This window comes from Vicugna pacos, chromosome 2 (assembly GCF_048564905.1).
Source record: "Vicugna pacos chromosome 2, VicPac4, whole genome shotgun sequence".
Classification (NCBI taxonomy): domain Eukaryota; kingdom Metazoa; phylum Chordata; class Mammalia; order Artiodactyla; family Camelidae; genus Vicugna; species Vicugna pacos.
Window position 1 is genome coordinate 101970817 of NC_132988.1, and position 20049 is coordinate 101990865.

The following is a 20049-nucleotide window of genomic DNA, read 5'->3' on the forward strand; positions in this document are numbered from 1 at the left end:
GCAGGAATCTTTTGTTCTTGAAACTGTCCGTGTAGGTCTGGTCATGATGTTCCTGTAAACCTCCAACAAGACAAATGTCATTCTCTGTTCTGTGACTTTTTATCTCTGTGTGAATGACCTTGAGCTATCATGTATATTTCAGCTGTAGGAAACATTCTTTCACAAAGGTGCAGACCCAGCGTGTCTAAGCACAGGCAACAAGGTACAACAATTAGAGCTACAGGCATTGAGCCAATGTGGAGTCAGGTTTGTTCTTTTCTGTTACACTTTCTGGTAATTTCTTTATTTATGTTGTTATGAAATTTCAAAATGCTACATACAGGTGTGGTTCTTATTGACCATTCTTTTGTTTTGACTTTTTTAAATCCTGAATAGGTCTTTCCTACTTGAAGATCATATCCTTCTTCAGTTCTGAGAACTTCTGTTTTTGTTTTTGTGATAATTCCCTTTGGTCCTTCCTACTCTTCATTTTTCTCTGGTTAATTAATGTTAATAAAATGATGGATCTGAATTGATCTTTGTTGTCTTTTAACTTTTATATTTTTTTCTTGTTGTATGTTTTAATTTCCAAGAGATAATCTCAAATTTGTGCATATCTATTAATATATCACATTTATTTAATTTCAACAACTATCTTGTTAATTTGCAATGTGGTCTGATTATTTTCAGGGCAACCTCATTTTATAGATGATTTTTATTATTAAAATTTTTGAAGGTATTCATAGAGTCTAGTGTAAAATTGTTTTATTTTGATTAACTTTAATTACCTCTTTCACCTGCTCCTGGGGTCAGTTTTTCTCTTTGCTTTTCTTGTCCACCTTTCTTCAGGTGCAGCCTTTTGTCAGTTACCTGGACAACCTTTGTAGTTTGATCATGATTACAGATAAGACAAGAGGCATGCTGAGCAGGGAGGCTCTGTGTATGTGGGGGAGCGTATTTGACTGGCAGGCCCAATTTAATGGCAAGTAGCTACAAAGGCTACTTTTATTTTTTACCTATTTAAAGGCATTTTTTAAATGTCCTTAACTCTTGGGTGATTAGTTTTAATTACTTACAGCATATTCAATATACAAAACAATATAATAAAAAGAACGTCTATGTCAGCACCAACCTGATTTAAAAAATAAGATGTTTAAGTAGGTTTGAAGCTTCTAGTAACCTTGATAATGTCATCGCAACCCATGCTGCTCTCCAGATGGTACCAAAAGTCATTCTGTCTGTCTGTCCCTCTCTCTGCGTGTGTGTATACATTTCTATTTATATTATGTGTGTGTTACATGTTTGTAAGTTTCACATAAGTGGAGACATATTCTTTTGTGACAGTTATTTTTCATGCAACATACTTTTTTATATGAAATATATAACTGTAGGTCATTTTCTTTTATTGCTCTGCCAGACAGCTGTGGACAGAGCAACCACTGGGTAGTCACTCTCAATAACATTCCTGTCTTAAGAGTTTCAGACTACACAGAGTGTGTCAAACTTCTGCAAAGACTGGCTTGCTTTATGTTTTCAAGGTGTCCTATTTTACCTCATCCAAAGAGCTCTGGAGTGAGCACAATTCCTCGGTGTTCCTCAGTAAGTGGGGGTTTCTCTCCTAATTCACCCACGGCTAGCTAGTCCTCTGTGATTCTTGGCAACACGTGGGATCTCTAGTACTGCCTCCTTCAGGGCCTTGTTTCTGGCACCCCAAGCGTGGGCCACTGGAACAGCACGGAACAGCGGATACTCTCAGGACAGAGGCCAGATTCAGAACCTGCTTCTCTCTTGGCGTTGTTACCCTCCTCCACTCGGCACAGAAGAGTTTCCTTACTACTTTTGCCATCTCAGCTCTTCTTATTAAAAGCCTTTTGTAAGCATGTTTCATCTAATATTTTTAGGTGTGTTGCTCTGAGAAACACTGTATGCTTAGACAACCATGTTGCCAAGAAAGGGAGTCCCCACTGTCTTATTTGTTTATTTATTTAATCTGGCAGATGCTGGCCGCTGTGTGTTGAAAGGGGTGTGACGGGAAGGATGTCGTTGTGACTGTGTGCTGGGGTATCAGCACTGTGTGTACCTTTTCCATTAATTCTCAGTCCCCTGTTCCACTACTGTGCTCTCTTTGACCTAAGATCTTCGGCTCTGAGGCTTTCTGAGGGGCAGCCTCTGTGAACAGCAGATTCCAGGAACATGAGTGCTGTCTGCTCTGCCTCTGTGACGTACCTACGCTTTTCTCAGTCTGCTTCCTCACTCCTCTACTCCTTGTTTTCGGAGACCTGTTGAAATGCCTTACCTTTTAAGACTCACCTGCTGTTGTTTCTCTTGGCCTACGCCGGCTAACAGTGAAGAGATTTCTGGTCTGTCGTCGAGCAGCATCCTGGGAAGTCAGGGAGTATGGTCGGCAGCGGTCTGGCCCCTTTGCGTAAAGCGGCTCCAGCTCCTTCCTCCTTCACAGGCGCTCTACTACCATAACCTTGAGTTGTATCGCGCAATAACACGGCCACCGTGCTGCAGGTTGTTAAAGGATTTCCAGACTGGAATCATATAAATAGGCATGGATGCCATGCCGTTGTTTGCTTTGTATCTTAGGCACAGGTGGGAGAGGACCCTCTGCCTCCTTTTCCAGTTAGAGAAAGCAGGACTCCAGCCCAAACGTGACTGCCGCACGTAACAGGGGCACTCAAGGTCGTGGAGGCTGATAAATAAAGTAAAAGTCAGGGAAACAGGATTCAGGCACAGGGCTGCTTACTTCAGAGGACATGGACTTTATAAATCTTGGAGCCACTGCTAACAGTGGGGCAAGATGGAGCCAAACCACTTAATTTATCAGATGGTCAATATCAGTATCTCAAATATAATGAAAGCCTACATAGGTTCCAAGTGGAAATTCAATTTCAGATACACTTCAGAAGGATTACATTGAAAATACGAAATGAGACACTAGTAAAGCAATGAATGCATTGCTTGGCACCCACTAGATGGTCAAAAACGGTTTGTCTTTCCCATTTCTTACCCGGCCTTGCCCTCCCTTCCGCTTCCTTAGAATTATGCCTGCTATAAAACACGAATATTGGCTAATTGGATTCTTGATAAAATCCACTGCAGAAAACAAATTTTGTCTATCCTTCCAGCTCAGGTCTTTCCCTCTTATCAAGACTTACCCTCTTGGAGTGGACTTTGGTCCCTAACCCAGCAAGCGCTGTTGTAGGGGAGGAGGTGAGAAGCTGTGTCTCTATATTAGGTGCTGTGTAAATAATTTTATTTCTTCAAATGAGTCACATTTTTGGTTCATGTGTTGCTTAAACTGTCAAAAGTCAATTCAGATGTTAAATACCATTTATGATAATTTCAAGTGACCTTTAGGTTTTGAAAGCATATTTAACAATTATTCATCTATCAACGTGCAGTGTCTACTGGATTTTACCCTTTTGCATTATGCATACATTTTAAAGGTGTTATACAAAAGCAATTTATCGCTTATGCATTGGAAGTGTATTTCAAACACAGCTGGGAACTCTATTCAGCCGTCAGACACCCTCCCTCACTGTTCTCTGGGATCCTTGCAAAAACCTGCCTCTGCTATTTCTCATATTTATACCAACAATCTGGATGTGATTTCTCCCCCTTCCTAGGGAGTTACAAATAGACAATCAGAGCTTCATCATCTCTGGGACCGAGGCATTCACTGAGATGACAATAGGAAAACAAGTGTACTCTCCAGGAAATAATCATCACGGCTGATATGAAGTTTATTCTGAGCTAGCATTTTCTATCAAAAGGTTTATATCTATAGAGGAAATAGGTGAATTTATAGAGTCTTATTTCTTCTTCAACTCAATTCAAAAATATTATTAATGCCTCCTCTGTTTAAAACAAGCTGTTAGGTATAAGCATGAGGTTATACAAGGTAACTTTGACATAGTCTTACACTCAAATATATATAATGCAGTGATATGTATTATAAAAATATTTTGGATGTCATGGACATAGAGTGAGTGTCCGTGCATGGCAGGTTACAGTGGGCTTTAAGCAAGAGGTAGGTTTTAAGTGATGGGTCGGATTTTGACAAGCAGAAGTACAGAGAGGTAAACATTCTCAGCACAGGAGAAGTAATGTGGGATATGTGGATGTGTGTGGGTTTTCATTTTATAGTACTCCTTCATCTATTGGTTGCAGAGGTATTGAGACTGATACCAGCTTGCTTACAGAACAGACATCACATTTTGAAGTCACAGTTATAGGATGTAAGATTTCAGGAACAAACTGGAATCAGGTTGCTAAATACTGTAAGGTTTGCTGTTCTGCCTCATATTTCTGTTTTTTCCTGTGTGCCTGCTTCACTGTGTGCTTTCCTGAAGACTGGCTTCCCTTGTTTTCCTGTCTACATGGCTTTCCAGAACTCTGGGATTTATTTCTCTTTCATTAAAAGATTGCCCGAACTGGGACTAGTCTCTTAGCCTCAATTCCAGATTCCCCGGGGAAAATACTCATTGGTCCATTTTGCTTAAGGTCTCATCCATAATCCAAGCAAGTTTTCTAAAATATTAAAGAAACACTGAAGAAAGATGGTCTCTTTAGTTCCATGGGTGCAACCAGGTGAACAGGGTAGGATAAAAAGCTCCAGTTCCCGTTAAAAAAGAGACACCTGGAATAACGTGCCTGCAGGTGCCCACTTAGGGGGTGAATATCTGAACCTCTGACATTTTAGATGCAAGAAAGTACGAATGTAGACATGTGAAAGGCAGTACAGTTAGGAAAGGTAGCTGGGATGATGTCACGAGGACTTTTAAGAAAAATTCCAAGAAATTAGAATTTTATTCTTTATGCAAGGAGGAGACATTAAATATATTTAAAGAGGGATATGACACTATTAATAGCGTCTATAAGTAGATTCATATGGAACCAAAATACAGACACAGGGACCACCAAGAAGGAGACTGTGATGTTTTAGATGAGAAGTGATGGTTCAGAGATGCAGCATCACAACTTGAAAGGAAGATTCTAGTATTTAATTGAGTCAACTGGATTTAGTGTCTGAATTTACACAGGAAGAATGTGATGAGAGAATGTGAACAACTAATTCTCCAAAAACAGCGTTCTCATATTTACACTGTACTAACATGGCTTAGGGGAATTTTAAAAAACGAAAATGTCTTCTTTCATTGATATGGTCCAGATGCTCATTCTTTGAAGTTTCACTGTGTGAAGGCCAGGAGAATAGGCTTGTGACTCCACATTCCAACAGAACAAAACATATGGCAAAGCTGGCCAGAGGAGAAAGCTACACGACGTAATGGATTATTGTATGCAATCGTGGGTATTGGATGAAAAGGGGGCTTTGTAGACTAAAATTAATTTTGAAAATGCTGAGTTAAACTATTTTCAAGAACTTTCTTATTCCTAAGGCAACTCCAGATCTTGAATGTTTGTGTGAATCTTTAAAAGCAGCAGTATGGTATGCAGTCTCCCAGTTAAGCATGGAACCGTTTTTCAGAGGGAAACCTGTATAGACTAATATTATTTGAAATGCAGTGTGAAATTCTGCTGAACGTAGGGCTTTCTTAGGTTAAAGATGCCACCTCCATGGCGAGTATCTTTGAGGATATTTCACCTTAAAGTCATTTGAATAGAATCAGAAGATATACATTGTCCTGTACTAAAATGACTAGGAATGACTAAAACAACAAAAATGGCTCATCTTTTAGATTAATGACTCAAATGCTCATCCTGCCGAGTGTGTGCTGAGTGAAGACCAGGAGAATGGGTCTGTGACCTTTGTGAAAATTACACTGCCTACTGGATTATCAAAGAACTGTTTAGCCTGTACCTTAAGAGAGAAAAGTGCTACCTACACTGACACTAAAGGCCATGGAAATAAAACTTTAGGGTAATATATGTTTAGACACATGGAGCAGGAATGGTGCAGAGCTGAAGCCCTAATGTCCTGCTCTATTGTATGGCAGAACAGTTTTTAAGAAAATGACCTTGAAAAGTAAAAGTGAATACTGTTGATCTCTGGACATTTAACTTTGATCAACTCTTCCCTTCAGAAATAATTGTAATAATAATAAGTTTTGAAGGAGAAGGTATTAACTAAATAAATATGCATTCCCTTACTTTTTCTTGTCTTAATCAGTTGCAAATTTAATTTCAGATAACTTCAGAAGTTCAGGCCATCCCTAAGACTTTTTAAGCATATAGTGGTAAATCTGAACATTCTGCATCATTCCTTATCCAATGTGTTCTTTGAACTGCCTACATCAGAATTATTTCTGGAGACTCCACTAGAGACCTTCTTAATCAGAATCACTAAAGATGTGGCCTGAGAATCTGCAATTTTAATAAACTCTCGGGAGATCCTATTCACATGGTATTTTGAGAAACACTACACTAGGTTTCCCTTGCCCTAAGGATGCATTATTGTCACTATCATTAAAAAAAAAATACCCAAAAGGACAGGCCAAGCAAAGACACAGTTATTCCTTAGTTTAGTTGACCACATGCCACGTTTGTGATGGCATCAGAGATTTATAAGGCATGACCTCAGCTTTGAAAGATGGTACAAGACTCTTCTGTTTTGATATTAAACCAGTAAATAAAAAAAATTCTTCGGGATACTGTGAAAGTCGCAGAAAAATCATTTTGTGTTTCTAGAGTTCTACTCCTACAGGTAAAAGATTTTTTTTAGGGGGGAAGTCTAGTTCTCAAAGTGGTTTAGCCACTGTGGAGGTGGATGTGAATGATAAAAAGTCTCACATACAACGTATTTTTAATATGTAATGCCTCCCAAGCTTTCTGAAGAAATGTCTATCAAATTGAATAGTTGACGCACTTTGAACACTTAGCTCCAAAAAGAAGATGACATTTTTTCATTAGTTTAAGATTTATATGCTAAAGTATCTGTCACAATAATAATAAAATCTGACAGTGCAGATCATATGGGTTTTCACGCAGCAGAGGTAATGTGTTCTTGGGAAGATATAAATGACAATTTGTTCAAATCGGAGATTTAAAACATCTAGACAAGCACAGAAGCTCCAAAACTTTATGTTTTCCCATTTCAGAATCATTCATTAATGATATTTATGTCATGCCAGCCATACTGATTAATATTTTTCTGTAAGAATGAATATAAGTTGTTACTATTTCATCATATACTGTTTTGGTTTTTTACAATTTTTAAAAAGGTCAGGTGCCAATCAACTCAAGTGCATCTACAAAGGGAGATGAGTTTAGATATAAATACTAAGGTAATTACTCTGTACTAGATCTGAGTTTTCTGCGGGTTTTTGGTTTGTTTATTTGTTTCTTTTTCCTTTGGTCGCTGGACTTGTGAAATTCCAATTCACTCTATGCAAGAGTACTAAAAACTATGCACATACCTCCACTTTTAAAAGCAGAGGAAGTAATGCCTTCTCAGAAAAATATACGGAAAATTAATCTGGCACAACCACTGCCTTTCTGCCCTGCTCCAAAATCCCCTGTTAATGTAATTGTGCCCGACTAGACTGCATACTTCAAGCGAAGGGTCACAGTTTATTCATCATGGCCATCTCAGTGTCACAAACAGGATCAAGTCAGGTGCTTCATAAATGTACACCAAACGCTACTGAAAGGTTGAGTTTGCTACGTATCATTAAACCACAGAAATGCTATAAGTGAACCACACAGATAGTGAAATTAACAACCACAAATACTTCAGTGTCTACATTCAATAAGGAAAATAAATGGTGGAAAAATCTCATTCTAGGTTTCCTTTAGATCTGTGCCCCTAACTATTCCACTAACTGTATATTTAGTTTGAAATAAGTAGGAAAAAATGTGGTCTCTTGGGGCACTAATGCTAAGAGATAATAATTTATCTTGAAAGAATTAATATAGCTTCTAAAGTGTCTTATATATTCTCAAGAAGTAGCTCATGTTGTGGGAGTTGAGCCTCTTAAAACTTAATTTTCCTATACATGGAATGCTTATTTTAGTTTCTTTACTTAAAGAGACCTTTAGGATAGTCATCATTTTTCATTCTCGAAGCTACATTTCCTTGTCAAATCGTATTTTACATGAACACTGCAGAAACTTCAAGTTGCACCCTCAGGGAAAGAATCTTATCCCATCACCAGCCCAAGAAGGATTAATGACAGATAAGTATAATGTGAAGCTATAGCATTTTATAACATCACTAAAGCATCTTTACGTAAACAGAGTGCCACAAACTTTCAGAAATAAAGAGAAGCTCTCAGATTGGAGCTTATATTAGAAATAAAATCTTTCTCCACAGAAAAAAATCTCTAGAGAATAGGGGGTGGTGGGTACACAGTCAAAACACTTTCCAGAAAGCCATACAACATGTCTGGAAGGAAGCTGGCATACCCATCCCTAACTTCTTTTGTTCAATGTTGTCTCCTATGCTTCAGGTCACCTGTTCTTTGGTTTTCTTTATAAGATCTACAAGTTTCACTAAATGCCTTCAGTGAGGTAAACACAATTTCCTAGAGTCCTAAAATAAGCTTGTTTAATGTCTGTATTTAAAACAGTAATGACATCAAGCGTCGTCCAACCAGCAAACATCTCATAAATATCTCAAAGTTCATTATTTAAACAATTGTGTATTAAATTTAAAAAATCTTCTTTTTCAGTGTATGTATGAATGTACATACATGCAAGCTATCCATGTATATGGATTGTGTCACTTTGAGGGCCTGGTCAGAAGGAGTTCACAGTACAGGAATTGGTGTTTCGACAAGTCTAAAAAAAAATAGGGATGGGTGTTTGGAGTAAGCACTCCATAACTCCTCCTTTATTTTGCTTGGTTAGTCAATTCACATAGTAAGCCATTACAAAAGTATGGAGAAAAACATTTCATTCAGTCAGGATGCACTGTTTAACATTCTAGGAATAAGCACCATGAAAAACTCAGTGACTCACAGAGATACAGGTAGCGAGCTGCCATGCTCCTTCTGTATGTCCACCGCGAATCAGCGGGGGGAGCTCCGCACATCTGATCACTATGAACCACAGCGGCCGCCATCTTGAACATTGCTGGTTGCAGTGGCAGAGAGAAGGGAGAATGCTCTGTAGAGATTTGTTTTCTAAGTTAGAAGCTCCACGCCAGAGTGCCATAAGATACTACTGTTCATAATTTATGGCCTGGAAGTCATCACTCTGTCACACCCACTTAAAAGAAGGTCAGCAAATACAATCCTACCAGGTGACTGGGAGGAGAGAAGATCCAGGTCTGACCCAGCACTGATGACTCTCCCTCATTAAGTACCTCGGTCCCCAAATAGGTCTTTGCCTGAGTGCCAAAATACAGACAGTGTGAATGAAGTGCTCCACGAACTAAAGTGACAAGTCTGGGCACCTTGGCCAGTGCTTTCTTTTGAAGAGGCTACCCAATTAGCTCTGTCTCTTTGTCCAGCATTGTCAACCACTTCTCATTATCCTGAGTCACTTTATGGTACAGCCTGAAAAATTGCCTGGCTCATCCCTGAGATTATGAGCTTCCTGAGAAAATGTACCATTTCTCATTCCTTTCAGCACAAGGCCTGAGATATTGTAGGTACTCAATAAATTTTACAAGTAAATGAACGGCTCTCAGAACCTTTTAATCAGAGGGCTGAACGAGATTTATACCACACTCAATTCTGATTATTTCTTACAAATACAACTAAACTTTAAGTCTTCATAACATCACTTTATTCAGTTTAGTTATGGAACCAAACATTTGTACAGATAATTAATCATCATTTTTAATATCCAGGTTATGTTATCCTCATAACTGAGGTCATAGTTAGTGAGATATTTTTGCAAGTGGGGTACTTTAGAAGCCAATATCCAGAAACAAGGACTCATTGAAAGCCCAGAGCCAGTGTCAATCTAACTAATGTAGCCTAGAGGCTTAGAGATTTCCAAAACTCATTTTAATCATATATCAGAAATATACATATCAACAATTAATAACAATTTTTAAGTATGTGTTTTATTTTCAGCCCCCCGTTTTACTTGATAATGGACCTGCCCCATTATGTGGGTGAAGAACTGACCTCTAACTTCAGATTGAAAACTATGTCCCTCCTTCTCACTCAGCAAAAGAGCAGATGCAATCACCTATTTCAGAATTCCAGCTTTAAAACCAGAAAATCTTGTTTACCAGGTTATTTTAAAGAATAACATAAGTCTGCTCCAGGGCCAGTTTTAGTTGAGTTAGTTAAGGGATTATTCATTTCAGAAATGAACAAAGGAAACATTTATTAAAGCTACTAAAGCTTTACTCTACTCAAACTTTAGATAATCTTGACTTTAAAATTTTACTTTTCATAACAATATTTCTATTAATCCCTTAGACGGTGAACAGACCCAGAGATGATAAGAATTAAACAACAATAAAGTATGTTGACTAAGATAATATATTAATTACTCTGTATTGCAGCTTAATGAAACATAACTGACTAAAACCATCCCCCATCCCAGCTCCTGCAGAAACAAAAAGAAAAAATGGTAGAGAGGGAATTCTGCGTGAGGGGTAGGCTCTCATAAATGCTAAGTGTAGATGCGGGCAGACTTTATGAGACACTTGATTTAACAACTCTCATGAGAACAGCAAGAATCCCATTTTTTTTCCCCTCTGTAATCACTGTCCCTGGGCCATTCAATTCGCTAGTCCCAGTGACTGAATTGTTTAACTGTTGCTTAATAAACCACCATAAAACTAAGTGGCTTAAGAGACCATGATCTGCCCTCTCTCACAGTAATATTGGCTGACTCTGGTTGCTCCACTGCATTTGCACATGTAGCTTCATTAAGATAAAGGTCAGGTGAATTGGAAGGTCCAAGCTGGCCTGACTCACAGGTCTGACCATTGAAGTTGGCTGTTATCTTGAACACCATGGATCTCCTCCTTGTTTAATCATCCTCCAGCAACTAAACTGGCTTCCTCACGTGGTAGTCTTGGACAGAGTTTGAAAAAAGGAAAAAATGGAAGCCACAAAGGCTGTCTCAGAGTTTCACAGTGTCGTTTCTTTCATCTTACGTTGGTCAAAGCAAGTTAGAAAACCAGCCTAGACTCACAAGGTGAGGGAAGAACTTCCATCTCTTGATGAGAGGTGTGGGAAAGTTACACTGTCAGAAAACATGGGCACAGGGAGTTTTGATTCATTCTTCCACAAAGTTGCTTTAATTTTCCTCATATTTTCACACATCACACAATCCAATGAATAGCAGTGTATGTTTTGGTAGTTCTTGCAGGAAAAGGAAGAGATTGACTCCTTAACTTGAAGTTCTGGCAAATACCTGACCCATCTTTAGAACCAGGAAAATGCTTACGTAAGTCAACCGGGGCTGAACACCTGCAGCTGGGAGCTGAGTCAACAGCACTTAGCCTACATGGCTGATGATTAAAAGTGGGGTTTCAGCAAATAAGATGGCTGTTCCCTGCAAAATTAGGAGGACCAGACGCTGGATCTCAAAAGCAAATGAAACTGGGAAATGAGAGTGCAAACTGTATTCTGAATCTCTTAACAAAACCCCTAGTGCCTTTTCAGTTACCCCGTTCTTTCCTTGTTGGTGTTTTGCCTTGAGAATTAGAATTATATGGATTAAAGGCCATTATCTCCCACATACTCTTTGTATGACCTCAGTTATCCTCTCTGAGACTCAGTTTCTTCAGTGAGTATGAGTAATCATCATGATAAGGATGCTGAGGAAATTAAATGAGATAATCCGTGATATAACTAGTAGACTCTCCTGCAACTAGAAAACACCTCCCAGGTGACACACACCATCATCAGGACCAGTATCATCAAAAAGTAGCTTAATAAAAATTATCTATAAATGTATTTTTTTCTGAATAGTTCCCTTTGGCTGAATACTTTTACTTTAAAATTTGGGTTATTCCATTTCTATATGGGAATCATTTCAATGAATAAACACAATTAGGCTTTCAAAGTGAAAAAAAAAAAGAGAGAGAGAGAGAGAAACAGCATAGGATGGCCAGGTAGCAAAATCCCGTCTGTGTTTTGCTGATTCAGTCCTCATAGAGGCATTCTAGAAACACATACGACACTCCAGGGCTTCTAAGGAAAAATTTTAAGCACAGGTATGAGCATAATCGAAGTCCATCAGAAGTCACTTACTGTGTCTGTACATTTGAAATTTAATCATAAAATGATCTGCAAAGAACTAGGAAACACTGAAGCTCAGGAAGTTTAAAGATGACCTAGATTGTGCACCACAATCATTACAAAATTGGCCAAAATGGCCTCAAGCAGCCCTGAACAAGAACTTTTCTCTGAATTTAAACTTGAAATACATGCAAGCTTTTTGATACCACTTTTTATAACATTACTCACATATTCTCATACAGAATTTTAAACAAAAAACAAACCAGAAAATGGATATGAGACAGAGCTGACAGTCAGGCTTACCCCTGGCTAGGGATCTTGTTTACTCTCGCCCTTTCTTATTTCCCAGTTTCATTTGATCTGAGTTATCTGGCTTCGGTTCCCTCTTGATTTGATTATTGAGGTTTGAGACTCTGTTTTTCAAGTAACTTAAGAGCTGAAAGACTTTCCCTCTCAATCGCGTTTACTTGAGGCATACAGACATGTCCTGGTAGCTGTATCCTCAGGCCCTCATTTCTTCCCAAGAGCAAGCACTACTCAAAAGTGAGAGAGCAGCTTGCATTAGCTCTAACATGCAAGCCCTTTCATTGCCTGGGAGACACGCGGGCAATTTATGATCATTTGTTGCAAAGAGGCTCTGCCATTACTCTCAGCCAGAAGGAAAATAGCATTGCCTCCTCAATTGCATCTCAAGGACTCAACTAATGTAGCCCTGGTGCTCTTCTCTGGGTAGAAATATCTACAAAAGCTTTGAGAGCTCGGATCAAGTATTTTCACTGTCAGCCACCAAAGGCGTTCTGCCCCCTGTCTGCCACAATTACAGGACTTTCTAGCCAGCAGAAAGAGGCAATCTGAAATTTCTTCTAATGCTCCTGTCAATATTGAACCATGGATTGCCTGAAAAAGAGTCGTCCTTTTCCCTTCGTGGCTCGAGTGCGTTGTAAAGGATCTTTAACAGTCTGTGTCAGTCTGAGGCATGAGGCTTGGAGGCTCTGTGATACCTAGTCACACTAATGGCCCCCACGACATGCTGTACAGAATTACCGACTCAGTGTTGGGTGGGTAGAGAGGGCACTTCTTCCAATACATGGACCTCTTCCAGAGGATGAGAAGACACCAGAAACACACCCAAGAAAAAAGAAAAAAGGAATGTGACAAATAGCATGAGTAGTTACTACAGCAATAAAATCAAGACAGAAAGAAGAAATATTCTGCCTGTATGCCTATTTAGTAAGGAAGGCACTACGGAATCGGCAACTCCCAGTCCTCGACTGGTTCATTTGTTCATTAAGAGGAAGCTACTCAAGGCTGAGTTAGAGTTCCCCAGAACTTTGGTTTCAGACAGGGGTAGAGAAATTTCTAAATGGACATCATGACCTACACTTTAGTTGATACAATTTCTTTAAAGCTTTTTAAAAATTATTTGTTATCCATTTAAAATTTTTTTATGGAAGTGTAATTGATTTACAATGTTAGTTTCAGGTGTACAGCAAAGCAATTCAGTTATACATACATATATATAGATTTTTTTCTTTTCAGATTCTTTTCCATTATATGTTATTACAAGAAACTGAATATATTTCCCTGTGCTATACAGTAGGTCCTTGTTGTTTATTTATTTTATATATTCAAAGCACTTCATAATGAAAGAAACCCAGTGCTTCTGTATGCCTAGAACCAAAATGACGCCAGGTGTAAGATTCAGGAGCCAACATTGTTAAAGACAATGTAGCTTACTCCTTCAGGGTACAGTTAACTTGCAGAGGATAATTAAGAGTATGCAGAGCAATATGAGAAAAAGCCTGTGTCTCTGCCATGCATCATTAGCGCTATAGGATTTCCAATTTACGTAACAATGAGACCAGTTAAGTGGTGGTGTTCACCTTAAATTTTGATGTTTTAATAGCTTGCCTGTTCTATAGCTGCCACTTACTCTATCAACATTAGCTAGTATACTTGAGAAAAAATTGTTTTCTCTGTGAATTCTTACAAATAGAAAAACTGAAATATTATTATCTCCTTTTTTTTTTCCAAGTTGAAAATACAAGATCAACCCTTAGTCCTTTAAGTGGCACTCATGTAAATAGTATTAAAGTCTAGCCGCTAAAGAGAAAGTAGAGGACAATAAAAATCTTCATATAAATTAAACTGCAGAACCTTTTTGAAACTATTTTTAAACAGAGAAAAATTCCCTTTAATTACTGTTCAGTTTAACCTGTCTCTTACAAAGCAAAAGCAAGAACCAATCTCAAGGGTTATTCAGGGAGGCTCCCATTTCAGGTGGAATAGTTATGGAATGACTAGGCACAAGAAGGGAAGGACGGAGAAATCAGACACCCTGCATTCCAGGAGCTGATCCTGGGACGGAGGACACCAAATGCCAACAACCATCTATAACAGACAGGCAATAAATGCCATGTAAATCAGGGTATAAGTAAGCATGGCACAGGGTACAGGTGAAGGAGTAACTGACTGATTCTAAACAGGGGTATCTGGAAATGGTTCACTGGGGACATGGGACATTAAAGTAAAGTAGATTTCAATAATTGAAACGAGATCATAAATACAGCCAAGTGGGAAAAAAACGTATGAGGGAATGTACACACTATGAATATACATTGCCCATCCAGGGAATGGGGTATAGAGTAGAATGGCAGAAGCCAAGGGGACGAGTAGGGTGTGTAAGGACAGCGGCTAAACCATGAGGGTCTTATTTCAGAGAGATTTATGTGTATTACATACAGCCTATATTTTTATTTTAGTAAGATATACATAACATAAAATATACCAACTTAATCATTTTTAAGTATATAGTTCAGTGGCATTAAATATATATACCTTGTTTGGCAACTCTTACCACCATCCCTCCAGAATATTTTTCATCTCCCCAAACTGAAGCTTCATTCTATTAAACAAAAACTTCTCAATCTTCCATTTCCCCAGTCCTTGAAACTATCGTTCTACTTTCTGTCTCTATGAATCTGATTAATCTGCGTACCTCAAAAAAGTGGGATCATAGAGTATTTGTCTTTATGTGACAGATTTATTTCACTCAGCATAATGTCTTCGAGTCACTCCGTGTTGTAACATGTGTCAGTATTCCATTCTTTTTTAAGACTAAATAATATTCCATTATATGTAAATACTACATTTTGTTCATCCATTCATCTGTTGATGGACACATGGGTTGCTTTCATCTTTTGCCTGTTGTAAATAATGCTGCTATAAAGATAAGTTTACAAATATCTCTTCAAGTCCTTGCATTCATCTCTTTCACTTATACACCCGGAAGTGAAACTACTGGATCATATGGTAATGGTAATCCTTTTTTTCTTTTTTTTTTTTTTTTTGAGAAAACACCATACTCTTTTCCATAGTGGCAGCACCATTCTACATTCCCACCAAGGTTTCCAATCATCACTAACATGTGTTACTGTCTGTTTGTTTGTTGTATAGTAGACATCCTAATGTGTATGAAGTGGTATTCATGTAGGCAATTTTAATTAACTATTTTTCAGAACAACATTGCAAGAATGACCTTATTATTTTGTAGATAAAGAAATAGACCTAGAGACCTAAAGCAATTTCTCCAAGGGTGTTAGTTACTAAATGGTGTATCTAGGATGAGAGTAGAAGCTAACCATATAAAAATGCAAATACATGTGTTCATCATGATAACAGTGTTTGACGGGATATGTTTCATAAGCAATGAATCAGCATGGCGGGTATTTGTGGCAGATGAGACACGATCTTATCAGTGCATCTAAGCCTTATATGTATCACCTTGCTATACCCTCCCTTTTATCTACAAGTGGGTGCCTTGTACCCCACACTGTTCACAGCACTAGTTCTAATACACTTGTATGAATCCATCATGTAAGTATCAGTATAGCCCAGCATTTGAATGCATGATGTGCTGCCTCACTTAAACCTTCTTTACACACCTTTGACCAATGGCTCAAAGCCACTCCTGGATATTCTTTCCTGAAAAGGGATGTGGAATCCTTCTTGAATTTGGTTATTTTATGCTACCATGAAAAGGCTGTCTATGATTCACGAAGGCCCCAGGCAACTCTGCTCAGCATAATTCCCCAGAAACATGATACTTGCTTTGTTTCCTCTGGAACCTTGGGTAGCACCAAGGAGGAGTCAAACTATTTTTTTATAAGATAGTTCTGGAAGCAGTGGGAACATTAAAGAGTCAAGGACAACAATTGAGAATCTATTGCAAAGGGGAGGTATAGCTCAAGTGGTAGAGTACATGTTTAGCATATACAAGGTCCCAGTTTCAATCCCCAGTACCTCCTCTAAAAATAAACAAATGAGTATACCTAATTATGTCCCCACCCAAATATTTTTTTAAAAAGAATCTATTACAGTAATAGTTGAGGTGAAAGGAAAGGAAGAGCTGATCTAATAGACGAGTAAACAGTAAGCATGGGAAGAGGGAGAACTGATTGTTGAGGCTGTGTAGGAAATGGGGAGGGTTTGGAGTGACTGGTGGATTGTGACTACTAATCTAGATGAGGAACATGGGGAGAAGAGTGCATTTAAAAGGGTAAATATAATAAAGCAATTTTCACATCTATAAAAGATAAAGTGAGTGAGGAGATTTCTCTTGGAAGAGGTGATTTAGGTAGAAGAAGGTCAAAGACAGTGTGCTTGTTAACTCTATGTGTTAACCTGATAGAGCCACAGGTGCCTCAATATTTGGTGAGACGTTATTCTGGATGTGTTGGTGAGGATGTTTTGGGTGAGATGAATATTTGAGTTGGTAGACTGAATAAAGCTGATCATTCTCCCTCAGGTGGGGGATCCTCATCCAATCAGTTGAAGGCCTGAATAGAATAAAAAGGCTAATTCTCTTGCAAGTATGAGGGAATTCCTCCTACCTGATGGCATGAGCTGAGGTATCAGTCTTTCCCTACTTTTAAACTTGAATTGAAACATCAGATCCTGGATCTCAAGTCTGCCACCAACTTCTGGAGTGCAAATACATCATGGGTTCCTCTGGGTCTCCAGCTTGCCTATCTTAGGTCTTGGGACTTCTCAGTCTCCATAATCACTTGAACCAAGTTCTTAAAAAAAAAAAAAAAATAGGGGAGAGAGTATAGCTCAGTGGTAGAGCACATGCTTAGCATGCACAAGATCCTGGGTTCAATCCCCAGTACCTCCACTAAGAAAGAAAGAAAGAAATTTAATTACCTACCCTCCCCAAATTAAAAATAAATAATAAATAAAGTCACAGTGTTTCTAAATATATATGTGTACACACACACACACACACACACACACACACACACACAGGTCTGGTCTTACCCTTTTCCTGTATGGCGCTTCCTTTCTCATATACACAAACTATTTCTTTTATGATCTAATATATTCTATCAACTCAGAGTTACTTAAGTTTAGGTTTATTGTTAATATGATTGAAAGTAATTGTAAATATCTGAAAATACTCAGCAAGTGTAAATATGAAGTTTACAGTGAATGTCGAATCAATAAAAGGACAAATGAGTCAATAACTTAAATTGAATACACATTTCTATATCAAGGAAAAGTCAGGTATGTCTGCTTGAATCCAACCATTAGATCATTCTAAGCCTCTTACAAATGAAGTAACCCTCAAGGAAAACAATAAGTCACAGTTTCATTAGGAATAAAGCTCCAATCAAAGAAATAACAAAGGGAAGTAGGAAGGAATTTGAGGGGAAATATAAACAAAGTCATCAGTCATTTAAGAAGGGTAAGTTGAAGTTGACAGACTTCAGGTAGAAAAATCAACCTGTTGCTTGAAACAGCGGGGGACAAAGGGAAAGAGAAGCAGCAAAGAATAATTAGATGTTAACTGCACGTGAGCAAAGTACTCTCTGGTATTTTCATAAGTTTCGACTTAAGTAGCAGTCTTTGCCACTCTCTGGAATCAAAGCAATTTATCATCCATGAACAACTGCCAGCGAGAGCATCACCAGGGACTCACGGAGGTTGTGTTTTTACCGGGCCTGGGTTTTCATAGGAAAGTATTGAATTTATCTGGACTGTGGAGAGTTGCTAAGCGCAGTGTCGAGGGAAAAGGCCTATTTTATTAGCAGTGATGTTATCTGAGTTATTGTAGTCTGTCACAGTCGGGAGGAGTGGGGAAGGGAGAGGCATGTAGCCGCAGTTACGACAAATGAGACTTTGGTTTTAAGGAGCCCCGTGTTACTGACCTTGTAGTGTTGACAGAGGGGGCCTAGTTCAGACCAGAAATTTGCGAGGGCCCAGAGATCACATCTTGAATCCTCACAAGCCAAAGCAAATGTGTTTTAAAACAAACAAACAAATGTATATATAAAGGTACAACTCTGTCCTTTTCTTTTAAAAATCAGATTGGAATGTGGTCCCACTGACAGCATACGTAGAGAAACATCATGAATCTATGGAGAGCAGCTGCGTGCGCGTCCAGAAAGCCTGCCTGTGTCCATGAGAGAAGGGGGATGTTAGGCATCTGGAGGAATCACTTGAGAAGCTCTGAAGCTGAGGGCACATTTCAGAATTTTCCAAAGGGCATATATCCAAATGCACGGCTGACTGTGATGGGGTAAAAGATCGGCATCCTTCATGAGAGTGTAATGGGCTGTCCACGCACTCCACTGGAGCCTAATGTGACAAATGAGCGGGTTTGCACGCAGGCCTCAAAGCGGCCGGATGGAATAAAGTGACAGGGATTTATAACACTGGAGAGAGACCGGTCTCTGGGCAGTCTCTGTTGGGGAGAAATAGTAATCAGCTTTACTATAGTTTCTTTTCATCAGAGCGCAGCTGCAGCATCTGACTGAGGTTCTTCTGTGGTAAGGATGTGTGCTGGGTTCTCTAGAATAAATTCCTGACTATCCACGTGCACCCAACACCCGAGACGGAACTCCACCCCCCCACCCCACCACCCTCACGCGCACACAACATCTTGCCAGGGCTGAGAGTCAAAAGGATTAATTTTGCCCAGAAAGGCTTCAATGGGATAGCAGTGTTAAGTGGGATTCACTGTTTTTCAAAAATTTCTCAAAATCTAGATTTGGAAAATAGCAAGAGAGAGCTCTGGGGCCAAAGTGAGTTCCTAAACTCAGTAAGGATTAATCTATCCTGTAATCTGAGTGTTGTAGTGCAGTCCAACCTCAGTGCCCAGAGAACAGTAAAGAGAGCAAGCAGGGGTGTGGTGCAGAACTGCTGCACAGTATCGCTACCCCTAACCTACACATGCCCCCTCCATGTTTCACTGTAATTCTTAAACATATAGAAAATCGAAATGATTTTATAGTAAACACAGAGACCTAAAACTAACCTACTACTGCCTACAACTAACATTTTACTACACTTGATTTACCATGTACTTATTTATGCATCCATCCATCCCTCAACTTGCCCATTAATCCAATTGTCAGTGTATTACTTAGCCAGTTACAGACATCAGTGCACTTTCTCCTAAATATTTACACATAGACACCATTTACAAGAGTTTGATATTTGCTGTGGATCCTTTTTTATCTTTTTGAGGTAAAATTTACATATAATAAACATTTTACATATAATAAACATGTATGTATGTAAAAATTACATATATAACAAAAATTATATATATATATAAAACATTGAGTTTGGGCTAATTTATAGACCTATGTAACAAAAATTTCTATCAAAATAAAGAACATCAGCATCATTCCAGAATGTTGCCTAATGCATCTTCTTAATCTCTGCCGCTAAGCCCGAGAGCAACCATGTTTCCGTATTTTTTTCCCCACAAAGATTAATTTTGCTGGTTCTAGAATTTGGTTGAGTGGAAGTCATACACATATGCTCCTTTAAGCAGGACTGTCAATAACAGAATAATGCCCCCCGCCCCATGCCCACCTCACGGTCCCTAGAACCTGCGCTCATGTCACGTTACACGGCGTGATGTGAAGGGGTAATTAAA

At 38.8% G+C, this 20049-nt stretch overlaps 1 long non-coding RNA gene across 1 annotated transcript in view; it reads left to right on the forward strand.

The window, feature by feature from the left end:
- The window catches only part of LOC140700488 (uncharacterized), a 40782-nt gene extending 21183 nt beyond the window's left edge, over positions 1-19599 (forward strand). The window contains exon 3 of the long non-coding RNA XR_012078893.1: positions 18470-19599. This is a non-coding gene — a long non-coding RNA (uncharacterized lncRNA). The remainder of the gene's footprint in view (positions 1-18469) is intronic.
- Positions 19600-20049: the final 450 nt, after the last annotated feature.